Source organism: Ruditapes philippinarum, unplaced genomic scaffold (genome assembly GCF_026571515.1).
Source record: "Ruditapes philippinarum isolate M1 unplaced genomic scaffold, ASM2657151v2 ctg7070_1_1_1_1, whole genome shotgun sequence".
Taxonomy (NCBI): Eukaryota; Metazoa; Mollusca; class Bivalvia; order Venerida; family Veneridae; genus Ruditapes; species Ruditapes philippinarum.
Genome location: NW_026853474.1, coordinates 39,014 through 49,744, shown reverse-complemented (window position 1 = coordinate 49,744; position 10,731 = coordinate 39,014).

The following is a 10,731-nucleotide window of genomic DNA, read 5'->3' as shown; positions in this document are numbered from 1 at the left end:
TTTGAAATAATTACTCTTTAATATGATATCTTTTGTAATCTTGATGAGTACAACAAAATACAAAATAAAACTAATTAACACAACATGACATTAACTGCTTATAATAACAGCTCCTTCCATAGGCCAAAATAAAAAGCATTCCATAAGAGACGACGCCGCTCACCGGCGTCGCCAACAAACTATTGTTATAGCTTGAAAATAAGGAAACAAAGTTGATGTTTAAAATCTAAGGGTCGATTAAACGTTTCACAAGGATATATGGTTGCCGCTTAAACGGTTATCATTTGTGCACACTTTGACATCCCTACTTGAATATATCTAGTACAAGTACAGATGTTGCAGTGCAATGTAGCAGTTAAGAAGCAGTTAAGAAGCTCCGCGCAAAAATGCGCTCATGACGGATAACCTGTCAAATAATTCCTGCTCAAAGGTCATTTACTATTTAGGTTATAAATAGACCTTTTTCTGAATGTTCATTTAAAGTTACATCATTAAACTTTTCTCGTCAGCACTGTCCATTAGGGAGGGGACAGGTATTGAATATAAAAAATATGTTTACACCAATTCCTACCTGGTAAGAAAAGTAATTCCAATACAAACAAAATTGTAAAACAAGAATTAGAAGACGTGTACTGTGACATGACAATTAGTAGCAACATTGTTTTGTTTCCGTCACTATGTATGAAATATGAAATGCTATAACCATTCCGTTTTCAGATTTGTTCTGTTCAGCGATTTATCACCTACAGTTTAAGTCTCTGTACTTAAAAATCTTATGATCTTACATGATAGATATATGTTGTTCAAATGAAGAATTATCAATAATGCATTTTTGTTCGTTCATTAATAAGCTTAACATATTGTGCATTGTAAGCCGGTATCAGTCTAAATATTAAGAACGAAATAAAGTTGATTTATTCACACTTGACTATCAAGTAAATGTTAAGAAATTTTCTTTTATATAAAAACTTAATATCGATTAGAAAGATGTTGTTAGTATACTAATACCTTGAAAATGTTAATGTGTACGTGTATTTTTTTGTTACTAAACATATTTGTATGCAGTACAAAACTGCTAAAAAATTATTTAGCATTAAAGATAGTGCACGTTGTTTCAGTATATGAACTTTTATTATATATGCTTTATATTTTTATAAATCACTCCGACTCACTATGTTTTCATCCTATTAAAAAACATACTTTTTTAACCCATTGCTTCATGAGCATTTTGTGAAAAATGGCTGTTTTCATTGAAAAGTCTCCCGTTACAAGTTCCAAATTGCTATAATACTATAAAAACTGCTTTCAACACTAATCAAACTTGGCACAAATGTTGACTGGGACCATTTGCCCTTGGCAAAACAACATGGCTCAGGCTTAAATTTTCTGTTACCATGGCAACGAGGGGACATCTCAAAATTTTGCCAAAAATCACTATTTTGCGTTGATTTTTTTCCATCAAAAAATTGATTTCAAAGTGCTGCAACTTCTTCAATGGATCGAGATAGAGTCAAATGCTTTTCAGCGTTGGTTACACGTTACATTATGATCAATCTGGGTCATTTACAGCCTCTCACAAGTCCAAAAATTTTCTTGGCGATGAGGGGACTCCGCCCCCTTCAAACCCCCCAAACAGAAGGGGCACATCCCCCTTCTGGCAACCCCTGATGTATCTTTTGGTTGGGGGGCCGCGCCGAAAAAGAGGTCACTTTTTTTAACAAAACAACATTTCTCCTAACAAAAAACAAAGTGTTTGGGGGCCTAAATAAAGGCATTTTTTTCATCATTTGAGACAACAAAAAGGGGGGGGGACGAAAAAGGCGTTAAAAGGCGTATATATGAAGTAATGGGTTAATAGCGGCTCGGGTTATATTTACAAACAGCCGTTAATATAGAGTCATATAACCTGTCAACAATCTTTATAACGAATGATATTCGGCTGCTGTCAATTTTCTAAGATATCTCACTTTTTTTCTCAAAAAAAAGGAAGATTGCGGTATTATAAATTCGTTATAAATATTTCTGACAGGTTCATGAACGTATATAAACGGTTTTATGCAATATAACCCTCGCCTAGCGGCTTAAAAAACCATTTGTTTAGGGTCATATAGCCTGTCAAAAATCTTTATAACTAATAATAGAAATCTGGAGGATATTTTCGTAAAATGTAAACACTTATAGCTTCGCGCCAATTCCTTTTTCATAAAAAGAACGAGTCTAATTTTTTATACTGTATTTTGCTGACATCTTCTTTTTGTAGACTTGTCTTAAAACAACAGACTGCTGTTACTGTAAAGGGTATAGCAGATTGAAAAGATTAAAAAATTTAAATGAAAATTACCAGTGCTTTCATTTCTTAAATTAATAGGTTTACTGGGCTTCGGACCCTTCTTGGCGCAGCTTTTCAGGGGCATGTTCTGTTACGACAAATTTCCTGTTCAGCCGCCTTGCTATTGTCCGGTTCCGGTAAATTTCTCAAAATTCTTGCTGTAAAAAAATCAGACGAAAAAAAAGACAACCAGGACCTGGCCAGAATCATCAAATAACGAGAAGGAACGGCATGCATGCTTACAACGGGCAAGCTTAGTTTTTTTTGAAATTGTTTACCTCTAAAGACATCTACTTTATATAAAATAAAATACCTGACAAACTGAAGTAAATACTAAACACAAAACTCGTATATGGTATTGGTTTCAATCTTATGTTATGGGCTTGTTTTTTTTGAAACTTTAATTTAGTTATTTCTTAAATTAAAACGTTCAAATTGAACAAAGATGAAATAATTCCAGAGTTACCGGCCTTGCTCGCTGTTTCTTGCATGGGTTTGTCATTATCGTGACGATTGTATGAATTTTTTGTATCATTTATGTTTTCAGTTATTCGATGAACTATTTGTAGTATTTTAATTTTCAATTATTCGATTTATGAATTATTTTTTCAGTATTTGTATTTTCAATTATTCGATTTACCGATTATTTGTAGTATTTGTATTTTTAATTATTCGATTTATGAATTATTTTTTCAGTATTTGTATTTTCAATTATTCGATTTATCGATTATTAGTAGTATTTGTATTTTCAATTATTCAATTTAATTGTTATTTGTAGTATTTGTACATTCTATTATTCGATTTATGAAGTATTTGTTATATTTGTAATATTTGTATTATTAATTATTATTATTATTTGATTTATGAACGATGCCTAGCATTTGTATTTTGAATTATTTGATTTCCCTGCAAAATGTATCCCATTGCATGTTTCTATGACTTGCCACATTATTTTATAAGAAAACGGTCAGACGTTTTTATCCAATGGATACTAAGCATTTTGATTGATGTTTCAATCGTACCTACACAATGTATCATTGTTAATGTTTTTGTTATTGTTGTTTCTATTAAATTCCATTCATCATGTTCGTTGACATCCGGAGAAATACGTCATGTTTCGAATATTTCAATATTATTCTAAAAGTAATCCGATGACAATTTGTTTTGAAACACGTCGATTATTAGAACTTTTTTTTAAACATAGAAAGGGATTGCACGCTCACGTAGTTATTTCCCCTTCTCTCTGATCAGGGAAAGATGTATCTTCAATATTTTATTATCATTATTTACGTAATTGTAATTGTTATTATCTATATTATAAAATTCAATAAAAGTTTATGTTTTATTATTATTCATAACCCCAACTTGATTAGGGTTCAATGATATCCGAATTGTGTTCGAACAACCAAACTAGACGTGTATCATTTGTTTTCACCGATCCTATAGAGAAAGAAGAAAATAGAACCGGGTGACTTTGTAACCAGCAAGAATTAGGTGATGAATTCCATTATATTTCATATGTATTCATTTTACTCATGAAAGTATGGTGGCATAGAGGTGACATTTGCAGTTTAATTTTATCTCGTGGCCACGACTTATTATCTTGAGGCCTCAAGATATTATCTCGTGGTCACGACTTATTATCTTGTGGCCACGACTTATTATCTTGTGGCCTCAAGATACTATCTCGTGGCCACGAGTTATTATCTTGTGGCCACGACTTATTATATTGTGGCCACGACTTACTATCACGTGGCCTCAAGAAATTATCTCGTGGCCACGAGTTATTATCTTGTGGCCACGACTTATTTCAGCCAATGAAAATGTTCGTTTCATCTCGAACAAAAGTTAATATCACACTGACATTAACTTTCACAGGAGGGGCGGGTCAAACGCACCACCGTAGATTCACTTCAGTAGTTTCCTACGCATTTACCCAGAGACGTGCTGAATTTCAGTAAGGGCTTATCAGTTAGTATCGCTATTAACTGTATATATCCCAGTTACACATCGACTGAGTAGTGTCTTGTCATCACTTATATTATTATGTTCTCTGTATTCTTATCTAATGGTCCTAACGTTGAAAGATCAAGTTTCTATAAATGCAGTTTTCATACAATTCACTCACTATTATAAGTGATAATCACCGGAAGGAAGTTATCAGTGAGCAGTAGCAGTAACACAATTATAAAACAACAAGTTGGCAGTAAAATTGGTAGTAGCAGTAGCAGAGCAGTAGCAGTAGCAATCAAAGAGGAGATCTTAAAAGAATTGACATTTGTCTTTGAAACATTTATATGTCAGTTTTGATAAAAAAGAAAGAGACTCAGAAAGCCCATCAAAAATAGTCATTTATCATTATGACATCTTGATATATCTTCAAAATAACTATCTAGATACATGTCTTTCACGGAATTCAAATCCACAGGGAAAAGGGTCAAGTAATTGAATGAGCTACCTTAAAAGTATACATCATCCGCTTATATTTCTTAATTAAATCCTATTGTTATACTGTCCTCATCCTTGAGTAAAATATATTTTAATATTAATTAAATCTTTTAAAGATATACTGTGCTGATCCTTGAGTAAAATATTTTAATCACAGAAATGTATTTAAATATTTTGAATTCTAACTTAATGCGTTTAACTCAATTAACTATGTACTGGAAGTTGATCTTTTCTTAAAAAACTGACACTATATATATTCATGGTGACCACCTTTAACTTGTAGAATGTTAAACATAACACATCTACTTCCTGTGAAGTCAAAACATGTTTATTTTATGTTTACAAAGAGACAGTGTAACAATTATTAATATTTTCTAATATCAAATTTAAGCAAAGTATATCTTAAAAGATGAATGAAAGAAACACCTGACCATACAAAAAAGAAGAAAAGGGTACACTAATAACTATAAAACGTCCCCCTTATTCACCACTGCAGCGTTTGAACCGCCGCTCTTGTGACACTTTGGCCAGGGTGATAAACGGTCGTGTGATTCAAGATGAAACGACCATTTTAATTGGCTGTAATAAGTCGTGGTCACAAGATAATAAGTCGTGGCCACGAAATAATAAGTCGTGTCCACAAGATAATAACTCGTGACCACGAGATAATATCTTGAGGCCACACGATAATAAGTCGTGTCCACAAGATAATAACTCGTGGCCACGAGATAATATCTTGAGGCCACAAGATAATAAGTCGTGGCCACAAGATAATATCTTGAGGCCACAAGATAATAAGTCGTGGCCACGAGATAATAACTCGTGGCCACGAGATAATATCTTGAGGCCACGGGATAATAAGTCGTGACCACAAGATAATAAGTCGTGGTCACAAGATTATAACTCGTGGCCACGAGATTATAAGTCGTGGCCACAAGATAATAACTCATGGCCACGAGATAATATCTTGAGGCCACAAGATAATAAGTCCTGACCACAAGATAATTCCTGGCCACGAGATAATATCTTGAGGCCTCAAGATAATAAGTCGTGGCCACGAGAAAATAACTCGTGGCCACGAGATAATAAGTCGTGGCCACAAGATAATAAGTCGTGGTCACAAGATTATAACTCGTGGCCACAAGATTATAAGTCGTTGCCACAAGATAATAACTCATGGCCACGAGATAATATCTTGAGGCCACAAGATAATAAGTCCTGACCACAAGATAATTCCTGGCCACGAGAAAATATCTTGAGGCCTCAAGATAATAAGTCGTGGCCACGAGATAAATTAAAACTCCAAATGTCACCTCTATGCCACCGTACGAAAGACACAAGTTAATCAGTAATTACTATTAAAGTTTCCTAGTATTTTAAATTTTCAGACTTTAATGTGTAGTGATAACAGAAATATTTTACTTAATATAAGTAATAATGCTGAAATTTCATTAAGTCATCTTCCTTATTCACTTATTTACCCCTTTGCCAAGTTTGTATTATCATTTGTTTTTGTATTGTTTGTTTGTTTGTTCACTTTTTATGCCCTTAAGGGCCATGATTTTATGTTTAACAAATAAAAAAATTAACATTTACATTTGCTAAAAATAAATCTTGCTGCATAACTAGTCTCTTATTTAAAAGTTTCAAAAAGTTACCTATCAACCGCTTTATGAAACGTTCCTTTGAAATTAAAATGAGGTTAAATACTATAATACAAGAGAAAATAATATTAATTAAATGTTTATCTTCACCGGAAGTTTGGCACTATTAGGTTACATTACATGAATTACAAATTGTAGAAGAGTTTGAAATATATGAATAAATTATGTTAATTTAGTTATATAATGACGCTACAAAGTGATAGTTTACACTCGATATATCTTTTAAAAAATTCGGCCATTTACATGTATTATTTATATAAAAAAAAAAACTGGGTGAGAAAAACGACACTGTTTATCTTTACAAGCACAAGTAACTGTGTTACACGGTTGTGTCCCTAACAACTTGATATTTTATTCTACGTTCATATGGAATGCTTTTAAAGTGATCATGATTTATTATTTTTAATTTGAGATCAGAGAAAATGATAAGTGTTTCATTGTTGTTTTTGCCCTTTTTATGTCTATTTTCTATTTTGTACAGACATAACCGTATCCTTTCCAAATGTTTATACTTACAACAGTAAGTGTCAAGCTGTGAAACTTTCCCCCGCACTTCTCTTACTTTGGTCATATTCAGGATAATTTATTCCAATGCTTTATTCTGTTGAAGATTGAATACTGTTTAAACCGGTGCTAGGGAGCGTGAGAGCCGGTTCTAATGAGCGTGAGAGCTGGCGCTATGGAGCGTGAGAGCCGGCGCTATGGATCATGATAGCCGGTGCTATGGAGCGTGAGAGCCGGTGTTATGGAGCGTGAAAGCCGGTTCTAATGAGCGTGAGAGCCGGCGCTATGGAGCGTGAGAGCTGGCGCTATGGAGCGTGAAAGCCGGTTCTAATAAGCGTGAGAGCCGGCGCTATCGAGCGTGAGAGCCGGTTCTAATGAGCGTGAGAGCCGGTGCTATGGAGAGTGGGAAACCGGTGCTATGAAGCTTGAGAGCCGGCGCTATGGAGAGTGAGAGCCGGTTATAATGAGCGTGAGAGCCGGCGTTAGGGAGCGCGAGAGCCGGTGCTATGGAGCGCGAGAGCCGGCGCGATAGAGCGTGAGAGCCGGTTCTAATGAGCGTTAGAGCCGGGTGCTATGGAGTGTGAGAGCCGGTTCTAATGAGTGTGAGAGCCGTTGCTATGGAGCGTGAGAGTCAGCGCTATGGAGTGTGAAAGCCGATTCTAATGAGCGTGTGGAGCGTGAGAGCCGGTTCTAATGATGTGAGAGAAGGTGCTATGGAGCGTAAGAGCCAGCGCTATGGAGCGTGAAAGGACTGCGCTATGGAGCGTTAAATCCGGTGTTAGGGAGCGTGACAGCCGGCGATATGGAGCGTGAGAGCAGGTGTTAAGGAGCGTGAGAGCCTGTATTATAGACCGTGAGAGCCGGTGCTAGTGAGCGTGAAAGCAGGTGTTAGGGAGCGTGAGAGCCGGTGTTATGGAGCGCGAGAGCCGGTGTTATAGAGCGTGAGAGCCAGTGCTTTTGAGCGTGAAGGCCGCGTGTTAGGGAGCGTAAAAAAAGCCGGTGTTATGGTGCGTGAAAGCCGGTGCTATAGAGTGTGAGAGCCGGTGCTATGGAGCGGGTGTTAGGGAGCGTGAGAGCCGGTTCTAATGAGCGTGAGAGCTAGTGCTATGGAGCGTGAAAACCGGTGTTAGGTAGCATGAGAGCCGGCGTTAGGGAGCGTGAGAGCCGGTGCTATTGAGCGAGAGAGCCGGTGCTATGGAGCGGATGATAGGGAGCGTTAGAGCCGGTTAGCGTGAAAGCTAGTGCTATGGATCATGAAAACCGGTGTTAGGTAGCGTGAGAGCCGGTGCTATGGAGCGTGAGAAATATTGCATTTTCTATTGTCCCTCATGAACAAACTAGGGATCATCCCTTTTCCAGATTATGATACGTTTCGGACGTTCTTCAGAAATGTTTCTGTGCTCTCTAATTGATAAACTAGGTTCATTTATCATCCATTTAACTTTGCATTGCTCTCGGAAGAGCTATCCTTTTCCAGAATGATTTCAAAAAAGCACTATCCTGAGGGACATGTTTTTATATTATTCTGAACCAGTATGTTATTGTAATTTTCCACGCTTTGCATTTTTACTCGGTATTTTTATTAGGGGAGAGAACTAGAACATGACGTTTTCATTAGTCTATATAGATTACTCTCCCCTGGCGAATATTGCAAATATTGACCGGGTGATATGAAAGATCAAAATATCATCACGTGACGTCAAATTAGGCTCTATAGCAAAAAGTTTACGTGAGGTACAATGATCAATCAATTCAAATGATATTTATGAATTTAAGACTTTTAATTGGATTTACAATCAAATTTTTCTTAGAGTTTAAAAGAATGTAAGAAGACATATTGCTGGAAACCAACGATACTCCTTCAAACATTACATTAATCGATGATGGGAAATAGCTTGAGAATGAAATATTCAGACGTCACGAAATGCTAGTTAATAATATTTTACAAGCAAAAAAGGATTATTTAAGATCAAAGACCATAAATTAATCACTGAATTTCTAGGCTACCTTGTTTCTGAAACTGAAACAATATAAGTGCCTTATCATCAAAGGTGTGAAATACAGGGGAACTACAAGTCGTCAGTAAGTTAGCAACTATATACAGTGCTTATAAAATATATGCAAAAATTAAGTAATACAAGTTATAGCTAAAAGTTAGCTGAAGGATGCACAATTTTGCTATTCACTAGAAAACCATATCGTAGATAGAGAAAAGTACGCAATAAGGCAATAAATATCATTCCCTTGTGGCTTAGGGATTGCCTGTAGGAATTAAGGCATCAGAATTCAACTACTGTTTATCCCTGCGTGATCGTAAAAGGCGACTGTATGGGTTTGAATTATTGTAGTCTATGTATCTCTTAGCCTCAGCAGGTGAAGTGGTTTCGCCCCAGATGTTGCTTAAGTGTGTAACACCCAAGGTTAGCCAAAATCATATTTCCTGTTTCGGCGCCATATGATCTAAACTGTGTTGTTGCGCCGTAAAACCAAACAAAATAAACATAAATACCAACCTTTTATGGCTTTTAGTAACAAGAGAAAGCATCACGCACATTAGCCTCAGAAATGAATATTTTTCCCTCTGTGGGAAGGGCAAGCATGTGTTTAATACTGTTGTAATATTAAGATCTTGTACGATGGTAATCACATGAAGAAAATAGCGTGATAAAAGAAGCAAAATATATAAACAAATGGGTAATTTGACTTTCATTCAAAAATACTAAATCACTATAATTGACAAAAAGCCGCACAAGACGCAAAAGATGGCTCGGGTATATAACCAATGGATAACTTTCTAGAAATTGTAATTTGACATCAAAAATAAAAAAGCTTTTGAAAAATAAAAATTATAGCATTTTATACTTAATGGATAAGCATTTAAAGTAATTCGGATAAAATTATAACAAAGAAGTCATGTATAATTTTTGATAAATCTGTTTATCTTATTTCTATAACATTAACATGTAAACCATCTACATATCTTAGTTCAGTACCTCTTAAATTTGAGATACAAACTTTCTAGAATCAACATAATAATTTTTTTCACATTACTGTCTATGGTCAAAAGTGCACAATAGTGCATTATAGTATAATTATAGCTAGTATTTTAAATATTTGTCAAATCATGTTTGTATAATTTTACCAGTTGTTTTCTACTATCCTCTACAGTTTGTACCAACTTTTTATAGTATTAATGATACTATGAAAAATTCAAAACGTTTTTCTTTCATATCAGAAGCCAATGATAAAAATAAATTTACCTTTTTCATACAAAATAATCGCTAACCAAGTCCATAAACAAAAAATGAATCAAACAATGACAATATCAAATGAATGACAAAACTGCAATAAAATACAATTATATCACAATTGAATATACTGGCTTTGTCGAACTATAGATCAATTTTTATCCTTACTACGCAATCACATTTCAATCTGGAAAATGCCATTCATCATTTCTAGAATTATCTGCAAGTAACGTTCTGGCTGAATACCGAACAGTGCAGACCGTGATCAGACGGCAAAAAGAGGGGCGGGAGGGGGAAATTCAGAAAAGGCTAAAACAGTCCAATGTCAAATTGTGATTTAATAATATTATTTCTTTTAAAACTACAATGCTATCCTTTGTCTCACTATTATGATATAGAAAGAAAGGTCTAAAAATACATGCAATTCATGTTTTGGGAGTGAATCTTTTGTCAGAAATAGGGAAAATATACACTTTTGAGGGAGGGAGTGAGCCGTCTTTCGGTCCGAAAATTTGCCCTAAAAAGCTTTGCAGTAGCT